Raw genomic sequence first — 26,962 nt, 5'->3', positions numbered from 1 at the left:
TAATTGTATGTCATAAACACACTTAAATCATGTGTACTGTTTTTGAAATATGACAATGAACTTTTAGAAAATCGACTTAAATAAGAAAATGAATGACTTAAGATAATTCATATAAGACGGTCCATGTATACGTTTCAATAAAGAAACAGTCGTAAATTAAAATGATGTTAATGTCACAAATTTTATAATCTCTCTTCTTAAAATTTATTTTAGAAACATTACTTTTTTTTCTCACGTAACGGATTTTTTCGAAAATGACCATGTTCTGTGAAAACTGTTATCCAACTCGGGAATAAATGAAACATATGTTTTGGAATTTACTGTCACAATAGACAGGTCTTGCAATCGGTGAATACGTAACAGTCCTACAGTATTTATTTGTGACACAAGTTAGATTAACTGGAAGGATAGGTATCAATTATTAAAGGTGTGTTTATTAATTATCATCAAGGCATATTCAGTAATGTTATTTTTCAGTCTTAAGAACATACAAACTGTCGCGATCGCTACATGCCATCATCATTGTAGTGGCTTCGTCAACATTTTATCAACGTGTTATCGCTATTATTTTCATTTCACGTAGATCTTTTTTTTCATTTAATTTGTTGCTTTTTTATGAAATGTAATATGCTAGTGACTTAAGTGCGAAATAATATTCAGTTTCAGACTTCCGTGGTCGGTATTCAAAAAAACATCTGAAGTCATTTCCTTACTAAGCGAACGCATCTCACTGGTTTTATTATATAATACCTTTAACTGTCTAACATATTTTTCATTAAATAACTAAATGTTATGTCATAAACACATTTAATTTAACAGTGTTACTTTCTAAGCAAACAACACAAGTCAGGAAATAACTTATTTTATTATATGAATACCGGCCAAGGGACACGTTTTAATAAAAACAAGAGGCACATCAGTGCCTGTGCTCCACTGGCCAAAAGGTTCAAGCAAAGACCACCTAACGAACATTTTCGTCAAGTTTCATAGAAATACAATCATCAATTTTTGAGGAGAAGTTATTTAAAAAATTTTTTTACTTTAATAGCTCTGGCTGCCATGTTGTGCAGTGGACCGAAATGATTTGGGCAATTTGAGTAAAGGAGCACCAAACAAACATTTCTGTCAAGTTTTATCGAAAAAAGGTCATCGGTTTCGACGACAAGTCGTATAAAGTTTTTTTTATTTTTTAGCTCTGGCAGCCATGGTGTGCAGTGGACTGGAACCATTTAACAAATTTTGGTTAATGACCACCCAAGGAACATTTCTGTCAAGTTTCATCAAAATCTGATCATCGGTTTCTGAGAAGATGTTCTTTAAAGGTTTTTCTATTTTTTTGCCCTGGCAGCCATGTTGTGCAGCGGACCGGAACCATTTGAGCAATTTTGGTTAAGGACCACCCAAGGAACAATTCTGTCAAGTTTCATCAAAATCTGCCTATCCGTTTCAGAGGAGATGTCGTTTAAAGATTTTGCTATTTTTAGCTGTGGCGGCCATATTGTGCAATGGACCAGAACCATTTGAGCAATTTTAATAAAGGACCACCCAAGGAACATTACTGTCAAGTTTCATTGCAATACGATCATCGGTTTCTGAGGAGAAGTCGTTTAAAGGTTTTTCTATTTTTACCTCTGGGGGCCATCTTGTGCAGTGGACCGAAACCATTGAAGCAAATTTGATAAAGGACCATCCAAGGAACATTTCTATTAAGTTTCATCAAAATCTGATCATCGGTTTCTGAGAAGATGTTCTTTAAAGGTTTTTCTATTTTTTTGCCCTGGCAGCCATGTTGTGCAGCGGACCGGAACCATTTGAGCAATTTTGGTTAAGGACCACCCAAGAAACAATTCTGTCAAGTTTCATCAAAATCTGCCTATCCGTTTCAGAGGAGATGTCGTTTAAAGATTTTGCTATTTTTAGCTGTGGCGGCCATATTGTGTAATGGACCAGAACCATTTGAGCAATTTTAATAAAGGACCACCCAAGGAACATTACTGTCAAGTTTCATCAAATCTGCCGAACCGTTTCAGAGGAGATGTCGTTTAAAGATTTTGCTATTTTTAGCTCTGGCGGCCATATTGTGCATGGACCGGAACCATTTGAGCAATTTTGGTAAAGGACCACCAAAGGAACATTCCTGTGAAGTTTTGTCAAAATCCGCTTATCAGTTTCAGAGGAGATGTCGTTTAAAGTAAAAGTTTACGCACGCACGCACGCACGCACTCACGACGGACAATCTGTGACGACATAAGCTCCATGGCCTTCGGCCAGTGGAGCTAAAAACAGTCATACATTCAAAATATCAAAACTCAACAAGAAGTATACGCACTTAACGACAAGGTGTTGTCAATGGCAGCGGAGGCAACGTACACACATGACACCCTTTCATAAGCCCATTGGAAAAGAGACCTTTCATTTTCAAGTTTGTCCTAGACTGTCAGGTCGAAAGAAATACATAAATGCAAAATAACTAGTAAACCCTCTGTGTTTGTATGTTCAAATAAAGTCCAATTCAAAATTCACGTTAATCGAGCTAATGATGAAAATAAAATCAAGGCTATATGATTTGAAAACAGCAACAATAGTAACAACATAGTTTTAAGAATAACAGGACACGATACATTTGCTTTAAAGAGACTAAAGGTTACAGTCTAGTGTAGTACGTACCTTAAAATTACGGTTATAAACACAACGATTATTAAGCGGGTGTGGAATCAGATTATGTTTGTTGGTGAAATTTGCATGTGAATAGTAAAGGTATCCACGCTAGATCATTTGAGTTTCACTTTGTGATCTATAAGGAAACGACAAAAAGCCAGCTTAAAATGGTTTATCGTGATTACCGGACAGTTTTATTATTTAAGGTATTGGATGAAAGTCGAATTTTGACCTAACATACGGCCGTTGCCACTTAGCAGACCGCACTATTTACATTGTCCAATGTATGTGAAATAAAATTTAATCTACAAATAACCCCACAACCCGTTTAAAATCTTGAAATTTCGTTTTGCTCTTTTCGTATGAATATGAATTTTCAATATCTTCCTTATCTAAACAGCTATCAGAATTCAAGTCAAACTTTGTTTATTAAATGGTCTGATATGTTTTGGAACACAAACGTATTCATATGATTGAAGAACATTTTCGTTTGGGTACAACCGAAGTTTCAAGGAAACTAATAAAACAGCTTCCATTTGTCTTATAGTACAATCTTGATGTCACCCCATTACATGATTAAACTGTGACTATACTCCTTGCTGAGTTATGTCATAGGAGGGACGAAACTTAATCTTTTTGCTGCCATAGACTTAACGGTATGTAAATGTTCCTGGTTCCGCCTTCTTTCTATATGTGTGTAGTCTTCAAATCATTGTTTCATGGACACTATATTGCAACTAATTTTTTAAAACATGGTTCCCGTTATTTTTACAATAGTCCAAATTCATTTAAGTACAAAACCCTTCGGTAAAACTATTAAATGGATTTTAAAAGTCATTTCCACAATTTCTGGTCTCTTTAAACCATGTGGAATCCAGTCATGCCGTATTTATCATCATCTTTATCGTGCAATGTTTGTTATTTTACTTTTGCTTCTCGGACACTTTACGTTTGATAATATTCTTTTTCATTAAATATCCTCAAGAAAATTTTAGAATTTTCCTAAAGTATTATTTAGTTCAAATACCTTAAAACACTATAATAGCAAATATATGTCCGAAGGCCCAAAATCACGCGATGCGGCTCATATTATAACGTTTCTGTGCGTCAGCCTGAAGAATAAGGTTCTGTAAAATATCTCTGCAGGAATGTACGGTCTAAACCAAAGCAGACGGATAACTACCGCAAAAGCTAGCGCCACAATAACAATCAAAGCACTGAAAGTGCTGATGGACGGTGACATTGTTCGGTCTGCTGCAAGTATAGAACTAAGTCCTTTCTCTTATAAACACAGAAAATCATCGGAACCTAATCTTGAATATAGGAGCATAATTTGAACACACAGCTGAGGACAATTAGACAATGCTTCAAACCAAATATCTAAGCTTGATAGATATTTTCCAAACATAATTATTCATCTTAATGCTGTAGCTTTGAAAAGTTGATGAAAAGGTCACCTGGCTATATCATCGTTAATGTTTGTTTGCAGAACTACATCATGGTCAAATTTTCATTCCAGTTGCATAACAAATACGCCAAAAGGACACAATCAAGATAACTGAAGCATATCATTAACAGATGGGTTTTTTTTAAAACAGCACACATGGTCCAAAGTTCAATGTTGTACTCAAAATTAAAAACGTAGGCCTTAGTTGAAGCAATTGTGCACAAGATGATCAATTTGCAAGAATTTATTTTTCGAACACTTGGTATTAATGAGTACAATGCATTAATCTCTACTAACTGAAGTACCACATAGTTTACAATTAATTTTAGTTAAGCATTGATTTCGTATTTTTCCATTTAAACTATTACTGGGTATGTCTACCAAGGTATACAGCTTAAATATACCACCCGTTTGGAGTAAGCCTTCGTAGCACAGTGGATACAACACTGGACTGCTATTTTTTTACATTTTGGTATATAATTATGGTTCAAAGCTTAACACATTCTATTAAATAATTGTCCTGAGTTGCGTTACAGGAAAGAAAATGGTGCCAATCTGGTGTACAGTCCCTTTAAAGTAACCCGAGAACAACAATGATGAATTGTTTTCCAAACATAGCAACATTTTATTGCAGAGACCACAAAAATGAAAAAGTTAGTGAAAATGTCACAATCATTGTTAGCCAAACACAACATTTATAATTATTCTTAAAGCAGTACATTTTGTCCAATCTGTAAACATATGAAAGAGGGTCAAAAGGTCACAGTAAAGGAGATCAGAGGACAACATTGATAATTGTTTTGCAAAACTTACTGAACTTTCGTTGCAGTACCTTAGAATAGAAAAGATGGTCAAACGGTAATTAACAAGGTTATCCAAGTACAATATTGATATTTGTTTTAAAAGTTATACACATGGTCTAAATTTCTTTGCTGTTGCTTCAAAAATAGAATGTATGTCAAAAAATCATATTCTATGTCATCAAAGCACAACATTGCTTTTTGTTATGAAAACTATACTAAAAAACTTTCATTGAAGTAGCTTAAAAATAGGAAAGTATGTCGAAAGGACAACGTTATCCAAGCACAATTTTGATTTTTGATTTCGAATAAATGGTCTTAAATTCATGGCTGAAGCTTCAAATTTAAATGTGTGTCAAAAGCCACAATCTAGGTTATCAAAAGACAACATTAAACATTGTTTTCAAAACTGTCTAAAATGCTATAGCTCTAAAAAATAATTAGGTCAAAAAGGTCCCAGTCAGGGTCATCCGAGAACGACATATATAAATATATGTTTGTTTTCAAAACAGTACAGATGTCAAGTTTTCATTGATGTAGCTTTAAAAAACATATTCAACAACTTCAGGAAATGTGTAAATAACTTAGCCTTTGTCGATCTTAATAACATATTTCCTTGACGAGTTGTACAGTCTATTATATGATGACGAGTCTTCGTATCTTTTTATCAAAATATTCTTTAAGTAAAGACAGCAAAAACTACTCACATGTTCTACTTCTCTAGTAAACAAGAGCTGTCAAAGAGACTGCGCGCTCGACTATTACGCCACTGTTCAGTGTAAGGATTGAAAAGTTTTGGCGAAACATGGATCACTGTAATATTAGATTAGATCTCAATGCAATACATTATGTATGTGTTGAGATATTAACATGAATGTGGTTACATGGAAAATTTAAAGCAGAATTTCTAAGTCCAATAATAATGGGCCGTTATTTGCAAAATACAGTTATCTAACTTGGTTATACAAGTAGGTTGGGTGGTTGAGTTCCATTGTCTAAAGTCTCAATGCAATACATGCGTAGTTGCTGAGATATTAACCATGTGTGCTAACATGCAAAACCTTAACCAGTATTTCTAAATTGCATAATAAAGAGGCAAAAATGATAAAATATAAAAGATGATTAATTAAGAAGGTTGAATAGTTGGGAGCCTGTGTATAAAGACTCAATGCAATACATGATGTATTTGTATTTATATGTCAAATAATAAAGCAAAACCTTAACCAGAATTTTTAAGTCAAATAATAAAGGGTCATTATTTGCATTAAATTCAAATAAGTGTTATCTAACTTCATTAATTTAGTAGATTAGATAGTTGGGAATACATATCTAAAGTTTCAATGCAATACATGATATATTTGCTGAGATAATGACTTAAAGGTGCTTACATGCAAAACCTGAACCAAGGTGTGACGCCGACGCCGACGCTTGGGTGAGTAGTATAGTTCTCCATATTCTTCGAATAGTCGAGCTAAACACAGGATACCATTAAAGCGATGCTATTCTCTGCACTACAAGCATGCATTGCAAAAATTTTGTATTAGGAAAAATTTCAAACCATTACCAAAGAATCATGCGATCATTCTCACACTGTTTGTAAGAAGAATACATATAAAGGTGATATCAAGTACAGCAGAAAGGAATAACAACAAAAAACTAAACTCTTTTTAATTGTGACATCATAATGGTCACCGGTAAGATGAAGTCATGACATCATCTCCTATTTAAACCAATATAGTACCCCATGCAGTACCCAACGTGATTGAAAGTTTTTATCAGGAGATAAGATAAATATCACATTTACCTCTTAAGAATTGGTTGGAAATTTAATTTTACATTTTTTCATCACAATGAATACAAAATGACAAATTGTCATTTGAAAAAACTATTCTTGTCAATGACTTTGTTTAAAAACATGTGGAAGGATACTAAAAGTTCCATGGTCAGTAGGTAACCCGATATGGGATATTCAATGTAAAGGAAACCATATTGCGGTGGAGTGAAGCTCGAACCTAAATATAGATTCTTGCCCCCCCCCCCATATTTCCAATACTATGTCACCTACTAACCCTGTAATGTAAGTATAACGTTGACAACCTGTTACCCTGTTTAAATGTTTTATTTATTCATGGAAATATTCATCAAATCCGAATAAAGACGCCATTTTGGTGTAATTTAAATTTGGAAAATGGAAAAATGTGGGGTCACTGCATGACCTGTCCTTAACCAACAGCAGTGTTTCATAAACATCGGAGTTGTGATATTTTTTTGACCAATAAAAATAGACCAATGCTATATTGATATCCCATGTGTATTTAGGAGAGAAAAAATGTGTGATGGCTGTATTTAATAGGATATAAAGTATTCAAGTAAATAAAAAAAACACGAACAAAAATCTTTATAATTTTATATTTATTTAATATGTTATTAAGAATGGGTGGAGTGATTGCTGATAATGAGCCCTTCTTAATCATTAAGCTAGTTACTTTAGGTCATTTAATTGACTTAGAATACAACCTCATTGTCTAATTCATTGTCGACGTAAAATCTTATGCAGGGATTGTGCATCAGGTGAGTGACAGTAGGCTGAGGAAAAACCAAACTTGAAGAATGAAATTGTTAATGATTAAGGATAGCACTTCATTTATGCCTATCTGAAATTTCATTTGCTTAATTGTAGAATTATTCTATTTTTGTTGTTAAAGCTGCACTCTCACAGATTGAAAGTATTGACAACTTCTTTATTTTTTGTATTGGAACGAGCCATTTTTTTGCGAAAATCCATGGAAACCAGTAATATAAGACTGCTGACAAAAAATCAGATCATAGATTCTTATACTTAAGTTCAAAAATTGATGTTTTATGCATTTTTTCTTTAACCGTTAGTATCAGTTTAAGCCATTAAGCATCATTTTTTGAACATAAATATGAAAATCTAAGATCTGATATTTTGTCAGATATCTTATTATTGGTTTGCACATATTTACGCAATAATTTGGTCTTTCCAAAACTAAAAATAAAAGAAGCTGTTAAAATAGTCAATCTGTGGGAGTGCAGCTTTAAGGGCTCATTATTTCTTAGTCTTAACAAGTTGATGTTCAAATTAAGAGTCTTCTTATCCATAAACATCTATAAAAGCAAGTTTCTAAAAAGAGGGTGTTTTGAAAATATCAAAATTGAATTAAGGAAAAGAATTTCATATTTGTCAGGTTTGAACTGACATTTCCAAATTCTTTACCCTTTGTAACAGGCCATGCGGTAACTAAGAAATATATCAAGTCCAAGATATACGCATTAGCACAAAATTAACCAAGCACAATTTTGATCACAATTCACACACTGTGCAAGCATGTCAAAACATGGCTATGTTAAAATTGCAAAATTTCCGTCTGATTGAAAAAAAATATCACAGGCTGTCAGACTAAATTACCGACACTCCTTTTCTATAAAAGTTCATACTGTCTTCAGAAAGAAATTGAAATAACGAATAAGGGTAATGTAACATTCTGCCAAAGGGGGAAGTGCATTCATAGTATGTGGATGTCCTGGATTATATATGCAAATTAACATACCAGGTCTCTGTTTGGAATGAGAATAAATGTATATAAAAGGGTTATGCATGATTTTCTCTGAAGGGATCTGTTGGCCTTGAACATTTCAGTAATATGGCTTGTTTTTATTGATCTTTTTTAGACATACATGTTTGATGCTCGATAGGCATACCAATGAGAATGATTTGCCCAAAGTTGTAACAGAACAATTTCAGGGGCGTAACCAGCGTTACACACTTACGCACATGCGTACAATCAATTTGAAAAATGAAAATAATGGCCAAACATGGCATCTAAGTCGAGGGTTAAGCTATGTTTTGACATCAAAATAAAACCTTAAAGGGAAGATCAGCTATAAAGCATTGTTTCTCTGTGCTAGATAGCTAACACAGCCTTAAAATCACTTGGTAACTACAGTCGTCGGCCTCGAACCTATAACTCCCGACAAATACAAATCAATGCTAAACATGTTAGTTCCATTTTTCCGTGGGGAGCCGCCCCCCCCCCCTTAACCTCATACGGTTACAGGGATTCCCCATCCCATAGCCTCTCACATTTAGTACAGCCTGGCTACGCCCTTGAATTTAATTAATTGCCAAAAAATGTCAAAATCATGTCTACATTCTAGTATTTTGATTTTTTTTTTCATTGAGTAAGACCCTTTTGGGCTATTTAAACACTGTAAATATCCGTAAAGCTATATACATGTATACAATATTGATATCCCCAGCATTCACAATAAAGTTATGCATTATCTTTCACCATTGTTAATTTTAACATACAAGAAAATACTGTAATTTACACTAACCTGAAAAATGTATAGTCAATGATAGAGAATAATAATTGGCAGATTTCAAATCAAGGCATTTAAGGCTCACCAGGGACTTAGCACCGTCCAGATAATACAGACAGGCTAGCTCCGTGTCCTAATGCCAGGATCATTTATAGTAACTTTATCTTGTTGAAAAGTTTAATACTTGACTAGTCCAAATAAACAGCAACTTCAGAGTCTTTGGCAAGTTTTGTTTTGGCGAGTCTTCATGTCCACATCCAACTTTTTCTCCTAACCAAGAATGACATTTCAAGCACCATGTTTATTTAGTTCAAATAATTGTACATTGAATGATTTTTTACCATTTTTGATATGGCACGTCACGTAGTGAACACATCTATAATTTTCGACTTGATGTATATTGAGCTTCAAGATGACGCGCATCAGCTAGATAGTTCCAAAATGGCAATGCTATGTTGACAGAAGCTGATCGGAATTTAAGTGTTTAATGAAACACTTGTGTAATTATACACACTTGTGTGATTAAACAATGATATTGGCTCAAGATAAATTATGTGAAACTTTCGTGTTTCTATTTTGCAATGCAGTGTTTAATATTGAAGTGTTAGAAACACTTTAAGAAAATATTTTACTATGGTATGAATCAGATCAACATGGCATAAAGGGAACCAAATTATGCACTGGTCATTCAATTGTAACCACGCCCCCCCCCCCACCCCAGATCTTGGGAATAGCGGGGACTTTCATTTTTAGTGCAGCCAACACCGGCTAAATTCCATGCCATTCGGGGACGAACAGTTGGTAAAATCCCCACCAAAGTCCCTTGACCCCGGAGACTCTAGGTAAGGCCAATTACCCGCTATATTTTAAGCAGACAAAACCACCGTATTCACCCTGCAATGCGGGGCCACCTGAAAAGCATCAACACGACCCATGTCACCGGCTATTCCCCATATATCCCCTGACTGGGGTGGCCGTGGTTACAATTGACTGGTGCATAAATATCACAATTTGAAAGAAAATCTGAAATACCCTACTGTACTTTAATATATGTTTTATACAGAAAGATGACAACTGTGAAGCAGATGCAAGTTGTTTCGAGTTATTATCATTATTTTTCACCTCAATATTTGTAACAGTTATTAACATCTACTAATGTCACGAAGCAAAACGACGTCATTGTTGTTGTTTTTTTTTTATTTTCACTAAGTTTGTATTTCCGTGTTTTACTGCAGCTTACTTTTAGTAGTGGGTGACCTTTCACCAGATGTATTTCAGTCATTAATTGTATTGCGTTAAATTCTGCCAATTTGACCACAAGGTGATGATGTTATTCAATTAATTATTTTTAATTCTCCTTTTTAGCACTAACAATCCATTGTTAAACTCTAGTGTGATGCCTTAAATCCACTTTGACATCGGAAATTCCACGGACATGTGTTGATTCGTCCGCCATCTTGGATAAACCGGATCATTTTGGGTCATGCCATTAACACATCATATTTTGATGATTCTACTTAAAGAGTCTACAGTATGATATATATTTTAAAATATTTCGATAGTTAAAAATATTGAATTAATTATGTTTAGCAACAATGTACTTCAGTATTCAGTTCGAAACATTTACGGATTTATTTTTATCGATACAGTAAAATGGCCGAGGAGTTCCGAATGCAATTTTGTAGTGGAACTATTTCCATGTAGTTGTCGATATTGGCGAAATGATTTATCGATATGAATATTTGATTTGAGTACCAATTGTCAATAAACAGCTAATTTAAATCAGTTGTTTATTCAAAATAATGATACGAACTATTTACTGAGCGCACTGGCGTGCTTTGGCTGGTAGTTGGATCGGCTGATGTGCCTACTAAGGACAGGCCCTGAGGGGCACCGTCCAAAAACTGCAAGTATCGTCCAAACATAAACCATTGTCTCAGTGTGTGGCTTTACAGTATCCGTTGCCTCAGATGCGTGTACATCGTCCATACAAATGAATGAATTTTCATTTCAACAATTTTCTGTGTCTAGATAAACAGTTCCATCATACTCATCCTCATCTTATTTGAATTATTATTACATGGATGCTTAATAGTCGTAAATAGTGTATCTTCCAATATTTACAAAGGGCTTTCATTAAAAAAAAACGTTGGCTTTGCCCGACATTGATCAAAATAATTATTTTGTCAAGCTCGTTGTAAGCATATAAAATTACATTTGGTGTTGTTTTAGAAAAGAAATGCTTTGTAAATATTTCTGGGGAAACGTACAGACAGGGTGATATTCTGATATTAAAAAGTATTTTACCACTTGTTTCAACTTTCAACTTAGTATAAGGAAATATATTTCTGAAACCAAACGTCTGCGGTATATAGAAACAAGTCGGTTCCATTCACAAAATAAATAATGTTTCCAGTATCTATATCAAACAATAGGGGGCATAGCCACTAAGACTACACAGACGAAACTAATACATAACCAGGGAAGTAATCGTCCTATTGTATATTAGTAGATAAACTTCTCAAGCGCTGGAAGATGACACACGTTGTAGCTTGATCTTCTTACTTGTTCGAGGAATAAAATATATAAAATAGTAACAAGATGTGTTTACGTTTTAATATTATTATAACATTATGCATTTTCACACTTATCAAATAAGTGTAACATCTTAATGTGAAATGAATTTGAAAACACTGTCGGAGGTCCATTGTCAAGCATCAAACAACAGGTCGGACATTTGATATGCGTAGCGTTATTCTTAGAATTCCGAATTATTATAATGGTTCAAGAATTCTACTGAGTCCTCTCATCTTGGTCTGGCTTGTCTTGGTCAATAAAAAGCACCACAAACTGCTGTTGGTAAACTGATTAAACTTGGCTGGTTTGGCAGTATATCATTCTGCCGCATGCAATATGTGATTTGCGATGAAATAACTTCTAGTATTTCACTGGCCTAAAATTGTTTAAACAAATATAGTATAATGTATTGATGCAATTCAGTTGACCTGCATGTGTTTGTGAAAAAGAACTTCCACGATTAAATATTTTGTAAACTGTTAAAAGTCTATCTAGATCCATGGTACCTTCGTGTTCCCTCAAGAAAGAGATGCAATGTGTATGTTATATGACCTAGTGTGTTTGTTTCCTTATCCAGAAATATGAGTGGCAGAGCTCTTTCCTATGCACCTTCTGATAATTTGTCATTAAACTAAATTGAACTTTTGCCAATAAACTAAACCGAAACACCCAACAAAGATTTTAATTGTTTCTGTCGCTTGTATACTTGGTAATGTATCTCATAGTTTTTAAGAACATTGAAAAAGTACGAAGCTGTGTTCTACTAACCATTTGCGTAAGATCAACTGGACCCTTCCCGGCAAACACAACCGTTAAGAGCAAGGGGCTGATGGAGGTCAGGCGTTCAAGAACATTATCTATGTCGTACAAAATGCCATCTTAAATTTATAGAAGGAATTGTGGGACTAGTAAAAGATTGTTCCTGAATTATTTGTTTACATAGTCCACCGCCTGTAAAAGTTCTAAAGATGGAACTTATAAAACGAAGGAGAGGTTGAATTGCTTTGATTGTAAAGGCGAGACTTTTGATGATGACCCAAATGCTAACAAATATTTTAAACTTTGCCTTCAGTCTGTGCTGCTTATTTTCAATGATCGTAACTATCAAATGCCTTTGTTTTAAAATAGGATATTGCTTTGTAGGAGCAGCACCTTAATATAGAACATTGAAACATAGAAATACATATGTTAAAACACAAGTTAAATGTTTCAACGGTCGTCTCTCAAATGTGTTTGAAATTCAACATATTCCTATTTATATGAACATTAAATAACCGTATATGTTTCAAAACCTTCTTGTTCCAGCTGATGTCGCTCTGTTGTAATAAAATAAAATGTCTATAAAAATAAATTAATTTAATGTTAGGTATGACTATAAGTCAGTTATATTGCTTGAAAATGTAGGTCATTTTAAATGATCGCAACTCGAAGTGCAATTGACAAACTATTTTTGAATACTACAAAATGTCTATTGCGTGCAAAAAACCAATTGCGAAATGTATAGTGTGAATATCTAACAAAAGGATACTTAAAAGTAAAGCGGAGTGTCTGACGCTTATGATAATGTTTTATTTTTATGTTTTCTGGTGGTGAATAGAGATTTATTAGTCAAATTGATTACACTGTTACAAACAATGAAAAATTCAATTGATTTTTTTTCACTGTTTTGAAATTTTAGCCCGCTCTCATTTCCAAATAAAGCATCAGCGTGCACAGGTCTGGGACACGATTTCATCGACGTCATTTCCGAGATGACGTTTCGTGCGCATACAAATTGGCGCGTTCAGTAGTAGGAATCTGCAATCATCACTTTTGCTAGGATTTTCTCATTACGCGCAATTATACTCTTTTAGCGAGATTTTGTCTGTTGAGACGGGCATGACTCATTTTGTATGATTTTTTGAGCCCTTTGCGAGATATAGGATAATTAATTATAAAGATGTTTTGGATCTTTATTAGTTTTAAATAAATAATAACAAATCATTTCTGTATAACAATGTTGCCCTTAGCAACGTAAGGAAGTACAACTGCTGCATAACGCGACGTGGAGTACCGTGAAGAGTTATTCATTTTAAGCATGTTTGATAGTCATAATTTTTAAACAATAGCTCGCTGTGTTAGCAGTTTGGTGATGTCAATGATAGCGTTTAAACGTGACCAAATGTTATTACCTAAATGTGTACAATTTATAATCATTAGTTTGATGTTGTTAAATTCTAATGATTGGCTTTTAAAGGTGGTATTATAAAGACACTTTTCACCCTAAAATGATAATTGAATGATATACCAGTACGCTAATAATTCATTGATATAAAAGGGAACGAGGAAATTTTAGAGCGAAACTATTTTGAAGAGAAACACCTAGCTGCTTTCGCGTGTGCGCGGAAACGTTTTCGTGTTCTTAAAACCAATTATTGTAACACCCTCTTATACTGTAGACATAATTTGATCTCTGGCAAAAATTATGAATATATTAAAGGTCACTATGTATATATAATTTGCACGAGGATGCAACGGCATAATTAGGCATTGGAATTTTGGTACATATGTTTAAATCTTTGTTAGCAACACAACTATGATGATATCTCAACGTTAGATGAAAGCAGATGACAAGGGTTATTTGCACAACATAATGGGACGTGGTCTGCCCAACGATCTTATGTCATTATAAAATGTTTCTGTGCAACCTGATGTGACCGTGAAGTATACTTAAAATAGTTTTGAGATGATTTATTCATATCAACCAACATTCTCACCCATTACAGCGTGATCTGAAGTTCATTATATATGTATCGTAGGAATATACGAATCAAATGTTACTAAAACATAATCATGATTACTACTGCTATGTAAATGTGTTGTTTGTTTTAATTGTAATGTTTTTGATACCATGCTTATACACCGATCAATGAGATGGTGTAAGAGCGTGATTAATAACATTGTTTTTTCATTTTTTTCAACAGTTGACTTTCCAGTTCTAAAAGTCAACAACAGGAGGTTAACCGTCCCAAATTATGATTTTCATTCTGTGATCAACAATAACATGGCTCCATCATTATTACAAAGTGATGACCGCTGATCCTAAATTGTTTTGATATTGTTGAAATGGATATTTATTGCTTATAACGAATTTATGAAACTAAAATGAATTCATTTTGCATGAATGACAACATTATTGCTTTATTAATTAAAGCGGAATTGAAAAACAAAAAAGTGACATTAACAATCTTATCAGACCGAACAAGGAATGTAGGTATTATTTGTTTTAGCATATTAATATATCATAAAGTCATCATAAATCCGAAATTAATTTATGGATGGAGTCCTTTTCATCGTTACTACGTGTATCATTAGGTGAGCAATTCAAGCCAAAGGGAATTCCTTGTTAAAAGGAAGCTCGTCTGCTCAAAACTTCAAGGTCAAAACTTCAACTATCTAGTTATCCGCAATGTTCCTAGTGTGAACTCATACAACCTTAAATACTAAACATCTATTGGAGCATTGAAATTAGTACTTGACCATCATTTTGGAATTACGGTGACTAGATGTATATAAATTTTACTGAATGATTCATGTGTCGCAAAAGGAGGATAGTCGACATCAACGGTGTCCAAAGTGCCTTGCGATTCAAAATACTCAGACAAGTTTTATTACATAAAGGATAATTTTTGTTTCAGACTGAGATGTTTATATATTTCAACGAGTGAGCACCAAGATACATACTTAACGAGTGGTGTATAATCTCTTTTGGTTTTCACGAGGTTAAATATATTGATAAATATCATTGAAACAAACACTTTTTGTATGGTTTATATCTTTGTCATTCAAAGTAAGATTTTGCAATTACCTGACAAATATGATCACCATAGCATGAAGAAGAGTCGCAAACAAGACATGTTCCTACCTGTAAGGTCAAGGACACAACAAACTCCACTTTATATGTTTTGCTATATAAGCCTTACTGACAATAAATTGTGTCTGGTCCATTTTTTCATTTATCGTCGATTTTTAAAATACTTTGGCAAACATGACCACCAAAGTATTTAGACGTGTCTCCCGTAAGACGGGTGTCCATTTTGTCTAGGTCAATGTCACAGCAACCTTCTGAGTTTTTGTATTTTATGCTAAACAAACCTTCCTGATGATACTTAATGTCTACTCAATATCTTGGTCAGTCCTTGTTTGACTGTACAATACATGCCAGACGTTACCAGCAAATCATGAGAATATGTCGCTCACAAGTGTGCGCTTACATTTAAGGTCTAGGTTACAGCAACCCACTGTCAGTTTTGCTGTTTTATCCTTACTACTGTGAGTTTGTGTCTGTTCCATGTACTTTTTAATCAGGGTTGAATTTCAAAATGATGGCTGACGTTACATACATGGGATAAGAGGATGTTAGCCTGTTTGTCCTTCATGTCAAGGTCACAACAACCTTCCGAGGTAAGTATGGTTTGGTATATAAGCCGTTCTGACGATATATCATGTCCGATCCATAACTCTTTATCATTCATGGTTTGATTTTAAAATAAATGGCCAGAAGTTACCAACACTACCAATACTTTACAATTACGCTTTTGTGTCTAAATCAATATTGACAATATTGTCTACCTCATTAAAACAAGTTCAATTTGATTTATTTAATTGTTCTATCCAGGTAGTAATTTGGCGTGCGGGGAGTATTAATTACATGTAGTGATGTATAGAAAATGGATTGCCTTAAGCACTGCATGCATGCAATGCCTTTATTTGTGTCCTTTATGAATGACGTTTCTTGTCGAGTTTGGAGTTTTGCCAAAAGGAATATTACTGTTGTCTGTCGCCAAAACCGTAAGAAAGGAAACCCGACCGAGAACGAGAATTTCACTTATTGTTCGAGAAGATCATCATTTTTATGTTCAGAAAGTCAACTATTGAGTGTTTATTCATTTTTGCGAAATGAGACAAAGAATATTTAAACAACTTAACAATTGCAAAAGTGAGCTGTCATAATCTCGGAGGTCTTATTTGCTTGAAATTGTTTTATGCGGTAAATTAATCAACAACACATGTGCACTTGGTATAAACTTGGTGTTTAAGGAAGGGAATTCAACAAGGGTACAAGGGTAAGCTCAAACTGAACCCTTTCTAATTCTCCATACTTGTATGAGGTTTAGCAACCAGGATAGAACCCTGTTTTTAAGACAAATGCCATTTTTTATTCCGACTTCCTTTACGAATGCAGCATATTCTGTGATGATATTTTACTTCCAATTCGACATCAAGGGACTCACAAAGATTCGTTCTTCTGCATGTATGATTCATTTAGAGTTCCGCATAAACAGGAATGTCTCTGAAAATTATTTTCAGATTTATCAGAAACCGGTGGTTTGATATCAAATGACAATCAGCAAATTTCTTTTCTTCTTTTTGAAATCTCGAGGACCCATTTTATTTGCCGCGTCATAGGAACCATTGTGTCGGGGCAATCCCCATGGCCCTTACAACATTTAAAAACAGTAATATTCAGAGTACATGCAGTTATCAAGTTATAGTTTTGACAACATGATTAGATATTTAGAATAGCAGTACTATATATTGCATGTGTTTAATATCTGAGTTTGAAATAGTTTTACCTTCGAAAGCAAAAGAGGTAAAAGCATAGCAGCAAATACCATGCACTTCAAAAGTGCCTTTTTAATGATTGAGATCATTATAAAAAATTGCATTGTACTCGTATACTTTGTTTTCAGCAAATTTCAACTGCCTTGCTGCTTCGTTTCATGAAAGTGGGGAAACTACTATAACACTAATTGTGCGTCCTCGTTAAATGGCATATGCAATACCACTTGTTTTACTAGGCTAGAAGAAGTTTGTTTAAACATTATTTTTCCTTGATCATTCCCGAAAATGTTTGTTTAACAATGGAACCCTTATGCCGTTTATATCAGGCATAACAGATTCATTTGTCAGTACTTCTTGACAGTTTCCAAACTTTCAAGGCTATAGAGGATTATGGCGAAACAATGGAAATGTTAATTGGTCATGTTTATCAATTACACAATACAATAAAAACCATTTATCTGCGGCCAGGTAACTGTTTGCAAATATCTTCATTTGTATGGATGATATATAGTAGAACCATCCCACAAAGAAGAATCTGAGACAACGCATGGTGCAAAAAACACACTGTGCCCGATATGAAACATATTTTTCTCTTGATATCAGTATATACTATTTTTGCTTTTGTTATTGGTATTTTTGTTTGGTGGAAGTACCGACGTCCGTGTAAAGACAATTATTCTTTGCAAAAAGATACATCACTACATCTAAATGAGTATGAAGATAGATCCTCTCAGGTTGAGATGGTTTAATAAGAAGAGGAAACTCTACTCATGTTTGTCATCTCCAACGACTAAGATGATAAATGCAGTGAACAAGAATATCGGGTGTAATTCACAAAGTCTTGCTAGTAGAAAAAAAAGAAATATCTACGTGATGCTGAGAGTGTAAATACAAATAAGAATATAGGTAAATATTATGTCTGAATAATGCAAATAGTTAATAGTTACCTCTTCAAATGCATGCAATCAGAAAGAAAAAAATAGATTAAAATCTCGGTGTTTATTATAGTTTCATCGAAATACGAACTTTGCTACTGAGCTATTGCAAATGAAAAACTATAGAAAATAACAGTGCTTACGTTTCACATTAATGTATTTTCCTATCTTAATGATCCTATGCCTACCTAATTAAATCACATCATAGTATTTAATCATTCTAACAGTTAGTTTGTCACATTTAAATCCGTTTGTTTTTTCGTGTAAACATATGAACATTATTGGATTTTGAAATGGTCGGTATTAACAATGGGGGGGGGGTGAATCTTGAATAATGTATAGTAAATTAGGGTCATCTTATGACATTGTTAAAACTTGTATCGTTTAATATTTAAATTCGGGTCAAACAGATACTTCAAGGTGACGTGCAAATTTTTATAAAAAAAATCACAATATTACTCCAATTCACAATTATTGATGTGAGGGAAGTTATTTGCAAAGACATCTCAGATCTTCAATTTTAGAACATTAACTTTGTTTTCCTTGGTAATGATAACATATATATCTAAAGGTGTTTCATAAAAAGGGTTACCTTTTTAAAACTGGTCGATACAACTGTTAATTGCTCTATCTCCATCAAACTTATACAGCAATTAGATATGCATGAGAGTTCGGTTCCTTTCGAAAAACCAGCCTGATCCGATGACTTGATAAAGGCCCTTGAACTTACCAAATTTGCTATTGAAGTCAAGTCCCAAACTTCTGTCGAAAAGAGACTACCTGATTTTAGAGTACTAGTTGTTTTTGTTACTCTGTTAAAGAGGTGAAAATTATGTTTAAGACGGTCGTTATTTTAAGAATAATGGCCAAAGGACAAGAAAACATATGATATTGAACGGTGTCTGTCTTTCGTGCGTCCGTCTGTACACAAATGCTTGTGAACATTTGTACAAATTCTGTCCCTAAGGTCAAAATTGGCCACAAACAGGGGTTCACAAGTTTTCCTATAGGCTAATCTAGGGAAAAACCGCTAAGCATAGACCCGTGATATTATCACTGTATTATCATGCAGTGGTTCTCCACTAATATTTATATAATTATACCCCTGGGGTTAAAACTTGCCATGCTCCAAAGGTCACAAGCTTCATGGAGACTTATTTAAGAAAACCTCATAATCTAAAAATACAAGGCCCTGACCTTTGATTTGTGTTATGTAGTTTCCTAGAATGGACCTCTACCAAGTTCGAAATATTCAGACCCTTTGACATACTTTTTTTATTTTTGAAGCTACAGCTACAGAAAGTAAATATCATTTATGTTCTTAAAAGACCTTTATTGTGACCTTTTTACCTTCATTGTAATATTTGAAGCTAATGCAATGGCATTTGAAAAGTTTGGAAAACCAATACCATTAATGACATTGACAGGTTGCCTTTTTGACCAACTTTCTTATGCTCTGAGCTACTGCAATAAACCATGTGTACAAATTTGAGAACAAATGATAAAACCTAGGCATTTGTGTTTAGCATTGTCTAATGGTCATCTATCCAGATTGTTCAAGTTATGCCCCTGGGATAAATATTGGTCCAATCCCGAGGGTCACCTGTGTAACATAGAAACTTATAGGGAAACACACTTAGAATGTTCTTGTCTGAAACCGGGAAGTTCATATTTAAGATATTTGACATTTTAGTGTTAACGAAACCTTTACTCAGATGAGCGGTTTAGGGCCATAAACCTCTTGTTAGTGTATTGTTTCAAGTATATACAGAAGTTCGATATCAATCAAAATTTGGGGGCAATCACAATACTCTAAGGAATACATATTTTACAAAAAGCGTATTGCCGTGTTTGTCTCCCTTTGTACTTTGAAATATATGAAGAACGTTGAAATCTTGGCTCAGTATATTGCCTGCTTCTAGTACGTACATACTTTGGAATTGGAATCCTGTCACTGACACATATTAAAATACGTCATCAAAATTATCTGCTTAAGCAGGGCCATGTAATTACAGCATATACCCACATTGGCCAATTGTTTTACTTACAACATGCACAGAAATTCCATTTGCCGTGAAAATACAATTGTGGATAAAATCAACACGTTCATTTGTAAAACTTGCATCTTAATCCACAATCATGATATTTGACTAAGTTGTCGATCGAAGAATATTTGGCTTTTCGCCACATGCTGGATGCATATATTTTTTACAATATTCTTATAAATACACCATTATTTTTACAAACAAGCTTTTGTTCTCTGAATTATTGCATCAAAGTAAATTACGTTCTGCCCACTGATAACCGTAAACACTTATGAATTTCAACCCGATGTCATTGTTGTAATAAAATTTGCGCAGTTAAAACATTTAGTGTTTGTTGTTTTTGGAAATCACACTGGATTGCGTCCATAACTGTATTTCTTTAATCATGGGATTCGTAAATATTTGCTCTAAATGATTATATTTTTTTGCTTACTTGGTAATTCCATATTCCATCTCATAAAAAGTCATAATTATGCAAAACTATTCAAATATTTAAAACTGTCCGATATACAATGATTTACTAAATATACTTTTATTCGAAGTTTAATTTTTCTTGTTTTCTTGATTTAAACAAGGATGTAACTGTTAGCAAAAATATGCCAGCAACCACTAATCTATGATATTTTATAAGGGCACAAGGACACAGCACAACACAACTCATGAACATTCAACTATGCTAGAAGTTCATGTTTTCGTTTAATGAAAACAAATGTAACTTGACCTTGCATTTCTGTATTCAAAACTTCTAATTAGAAGAAACCGATACACGACAAAGAACTTTTTCTTTTGTTAGAATATTAAAGGTTTGCCACACAATTTACTTTTATATAACTAAAGCATCAAAACGAGTTGTTTTTCATTTCACGAAACATGTTAGATTTTTCAATGACTTAAAGGCCTATTTTAAGCCTCGTATAACATATCTAGCATAATAATGATGTCAGACGATATTCAATAATGTTTCGACAACATTCCAACAACGTTTTGAAAATCTTATCATAGCGTAGAGTTAAAACTTTCCACAACTTCATTATTAGACTGCATTCCATTAAGTTGTAACAAAATTCTCACAATCTTGAAACGAACAGGTTGAGACTTCGTTAATATAACATTGAGTTCAATGTTGTTTAGATTAAAGTTCATGGTTTTCTTATAATTGTAACAACGGCATTTATTCATCTTCAACACAACCACTGGATAATATTTTCAGAACTACATTTGTGTACGAATATGAAATACCAGGTTGTTTTTATTTGTTACTGAGAGAACAGTTACGTTACCATTAGTCTCTCACCGATAATTGTACTAGTATTTCCTTCCGGTGAATATTTTCAAAGTACATAATGATATCCTTTATATTTTCATAAACACTGGATATCATATAACGTGCGACTCTTTTAAATTAGTGCATATATGCTTGTTAATACCCGACGTTATCAAATTGTATCGTTATCTTTCGCTATTATGAATTACGTTATCATACTTGGATCTAACACTGTCAAAATAATCGTATTATATTTGAAATTTGTTTTTCAATAGTTTCAAAATAATATATTTATCATATATTAACATCAATGTACATTCTAGCTGAAACATAGTTTCGTGACATTAGCACGTCATCGAAGTAAATATACGCAACACGCCCCTCATTTTGTCATCCGCACTCCCCTCTTTGTATAATGGTCATTAAAAACAACTTGGTCATCTCCGACAGTCTTCAGGATATAATCTCGTATAATGATTCAAAATATACAAGAATATGATTGGTTAACTACCGGGGGTTAAAACAGTTATCCTTTATCTGTGTAGACCTATTCGATAACGTACACAATGTACTGAAATGAATGGTTGTGATTCGTGTTAGAATAACAACGGTTAATCACATAGAGTACGTCTTATATGGGCGCTGCCATGATGTACTTTTTTAAGACTCTTATTATTTCCGATGTCATATTTGTTGGATAATCGCCGAGTTGTTCCGATCGGTATAATCGCCTATTAGCAGCTGGTATTCACCTTTCCCTGGTTGCTAGCCAACCAGCCTCGATCGTATCCACCTGTTGTATATTAAGTTTAGTTCCTGGCGTACCACGAGAACTTCCGATTTCATTGATCGTTTGGTTGTCTTCGTCGTTACAATACATTGCTATTTATTATCAGTTTGTCATCGTTTATGATTGTATAGTTTAACGAGCCCGTTTACTAAATAATAGCTTGCCAAATGTACGCCGTTTAATGTCATGAAACGTTCAGGGAAATCCTCATAGTGTGAATATATAGTGCTTTCAAGCTGTCGTTTAGCAGATGACATAATAGCATCTACATCCTTATATGTAAAACAACCTTACAATTGCACAAACATTCACATGTTATCATTATGGTAATATTATGTTATGACAGACATGCACAAACATTAATACAAGCAATATGACATTCAACTTGAAAACAATAGGTTCAGTAAGATACTAGCAATACCAAAATGACATAATTTGATATTAAAAAATTCTGTAAGATTAGATTAAACAACAAAAAATAAATAAATATAATACCACGTATATTGTAGATCAAGATAAACATATGTGTTTACCGTCTTATTGGTTAAAATTCATTGTTCTGATAAATAAAAAATAAAAAAAATATTTTTGACCTATATTTGTCATCGTGTTATCAGATGATTAGAAAAGCATTCCATTGTTTTGTGGAAATTTACGCATGCGCAGGTGTGTGAACGGCTGCATTTAAATACCATTATATTGAATTATGTATGGGCAAGAGGTAGACGCATGTGTTAGGAATATTTTCGAAAGGTATGAATATTTGTCTATAGATTAGAATGTAACTTGATTCATTAATATCGCGAATAATTAGACAGATTACCATAACTTTGTATAACGTGCATTGAATAATTCAGTAAACAGAATCATATTTGGATGCTGCTAACAATATCGTGGAATGATTTTTTTTCTCCCTGATTTTGGAAATTTCGGCATGTTAATATGTAATGATAACTATCGCAATTGCCTGACTTGCAGAGCGGACAACGTCTTTGATCGCTCTCTTATTCTTCCAATGCTAGTATCTTAATTGGGGTTATAAAGTAACTGCTTCTTTTTTGTAAACCTAGTTCAATGATAAATGATGAAATAATGCTATTAAAACTTTCGTAAAATCTTCCTTAATGTGACAAATTTATGTTTATCTACCAGAGTTGGAAATTCTGTATTGCAGAGTTTTTAATATACATCGACTTGCATTCATAAATATTGAATTAATTTTCAAACAAATATAAATAGCTAGTTGAATCTTATATAAATAAATATGAGTTTGATATAAATACGCCATTTGAAATAAAGGCTACTTTGCAGCAGTGAACGCTTAAATGGGAAATACGAGTATCCACAAAGTACCAATTTACTGCTATAGGCAACCATATTTTGTGAAGTTCCCTATTAAACCACTTATTCACAGGAATATGTCGGTGTAGGAACAATAGTATAATCTAAAAAGGGTTCGAAGTGTTCTGTAGAGGAATGAATAGTTTTTCGTGCTTGCTTGGCTAAATGTTCTTTACTCGACTTTCTTAAATATACCGGTTACTCAATGTTAAGAGTAAATCACCTTATGTCTTCATGATCTCTTGATTGCTCTTACTAACATGACTTTTGTTTTATTCACATTTACCTGAAGTTCCCAGTTGTGATAATAGTCATTTGGATCATTTTTCTGGTATTTTCAGTAGGTATCCTGGCTAGGTTTCATTTATCATCAGCGTACAACAAAACTAAGCCTTTTAGGTAATTAGTTAAATTGTCCTCGAACTATTCAACAGTTACGCAGTCATAATGCAAAGCATATATATGAAGTTCGAACAAACATTGATAAAGAAGGGGAAAACAATCGATGAAAGATTTTCACCTTTGCGAAGACCTGCATTACAAGCAAGGGTCACGGAATTGTTTCCCTTGATGAGGATATATGAGTTTATGGTATAATACATATAACACACAGTTCTGGATATCTCGCCGTCTATTCCTAGTGAATTAAGTTTCCGGAATAAAGCGATCTTAATAATTAAGTCAAAGACAACATTTGAAATCAATGTACCCATAGTTTATGGTTTTTTTGTAATGTTCATTGTTCAGTCAAAAGGTGCAGAGATAAATTATGATCAGATGGTGGTGTTAGTGGTGGTGGTAGCAGTAGTAGTTGTTGTAGTAATAGTAATGGTAGTATTAGTAGTAGTAGTAGGAGTAGTAGTAGAAGTAGTAGGAGTAATAGTAACAGCAGCAGCAGCTGCAGTAGTAGTGGTAGTAGTAGTAGTTGTAGTAGTAGTAGTAGTAGTGGTATTAGTAGTAGTAGTTGTAGAACGGTTACAGCCCTTTTTAATTGGCCATTTTATACAACGTTACATGTCTGGCGAAGTTTTTCAAAGGTTAGTTTTTTATAACAAATTTATTTCGTGCAATATTTTATTAGCGACAAAAATAACTAAAGGAATCATGAACCGGGATTTGTTTTCAAAAATAGTTTATTAAGTAAAAAAGAGCTGTCTTCCTACAAGTTTTCGATGGTTGGAATGTACACATATTACCCATATCAATAATGAATTCGCCCGCAGATGAAATTGCCCGAGTGCGAGTATAAATAAGCTTCGAACACACTGGAAATTTCATTCTGCGTCTGACCGTCGTCGAGGTTACGTCGTTTGAAGGCTATTTGGTACCTCTTCACTTGAAGTAATACCAAACGGTTATTTTCTTTTTCGTACAAAAAGCACATTTAACAAGAGCTGTTTGTCAAACATTATGCCCCAGAGCACCATGTTGTCAGGATTATAAAAACTACCTCCAACACATCCAATTTCAATGACAAATCAGCTGTCATTTCCGTCCATGCATATTTCATTCAATTGTCCAAATTATCCTGACAACATGGCGCTCAGGGGGGCATAATGTTTGACAAACAGCTCTTGTTGCAAGTGCTTTAAAATATAGTCGCCGTCACTGATGGTTTATGTATGCTCAATCCAAGCCCTGTGTAGCAGGAGTACATGACATATCTCCCCGAAACATGTACCGGCATTGATCTGGTGAGGCATGTAGCTTAAAAATCCATTCTCATTGTAGAGCGTATAGCCCAGTCTGATGACACTCGCGTTAAGCGAATGTGAAAAGCTGTGAGAAGTACCAACAAACTTACTTATCCTTACTAATTGTCAGAGTTAATCAGGAACATGGCACAGAATTGGTCATGTAATGACCTTAAGCAGTCTAAGAGAAAGATTGTGAAGTTCTTGAAAATTATAACTCAATCTTTAATATCTCATGAACATGCACATAGCAAAGGCAATTAGGTTGCAGAAAAATAAGCAGATTAAGCCATTCTGGAAGCTGACCAAATTTTAAAATGATACTTCAATCATAACTGTCAATGATGTAGTGAAGAAAAATGCTAACACATATGAACCAATTTTGACTCATGAGACCTACTATGTTGGGTTTTGGTTCTATTTATTGAAGCCAAACGTTGGTTGACTGCTCTGACATACAATTGAGAAACAAAATGTTAAAGTTCTGGCTAGGGTTCGGTTACCACGATGACTATATATCGGGTTATCAGAAATGAAGAGCTACGGACCAACAAAATGTCTAAAGGACGCATCAGTAACCTGAACAAAACAACATTCCACTAAAGAACTTTTGAGTCAGTATACATTTTAAGGAAGATATCCAAAAACAGGGTGTAATAATGTTTATTTGTAAACATTACTGCATAAACGGCTGTATACAAGTGATACAGGTAATACCATATAGGGAATTGATATTAATTTATAGGTCCTATAGGAACTATAAAATTGATTGAACGTAACTATTGCCTATTCGATAAAGGTACGCAATCCCTCATAGGTGTACAAATAATGCGGTGGAATTGTAAACAAAACAGTAGATTAACAAGATCTGACATGTTAAACAAGTGTTTTTAAATTACAAACCATTCGGCCTCTAAAACTAGAAATAGTTAGACATTGGTCTGATACGATATAACCATGCTCAGATTCACGTTTATGTGTTAATAAAAAGAAAGAAAAAAAAAACACATGTGCACTCTGTCACTTGCTAATTATATTAATTGTCCCTGCCGAGTGACAGCGGAAGCTTGGGTCACGAGGCCAACAAAATGGCAGACGTCGGTTTGCCGGAAATTGAATTGTCTTTTCTAACGTGATTCTTAATTTCATGTATTTCCGTTTTTGCAGTCATTCATACGAGGAAATTATGTTGTAGCAGCATTCATCTTTATTTTATTCGAATGGGATTGGAATGTTATCTTTCCTCAGTTTAACTGATTTAACATGGCGTCGGAGAAAAATACATTGACAATGTATACATTTCAAGTTATAACCATATTGTTTTTGGTGCCAAGTACCGTCAACAACAGTACACATGGTCCGTTCTACTACTTAGCCAGCTCAAACTGTTTCTAGCACGGAGAACTGGCGAATTATGTAATGAAAACGTCTCTACTGACGGATTTCTTAGTAAGCAACTCTAG

The sequence above is a fragment of the Mya arenaria genome, chromosome 6 (assembly GCF_026914265.1).
Source record: "Mya arenaria isolate MELC-2E11 chromosome 6, ASM2691426v1".
NCBI classification, from domain to species: domain Eukaryota; kingdom Metazoa; phylum Mollusca; class Bivalvia; order Myida; family Myidae; genus Mya; species Mya arenaria.
Note: the sequence above shows the minus strand (reverse complement) of the source record.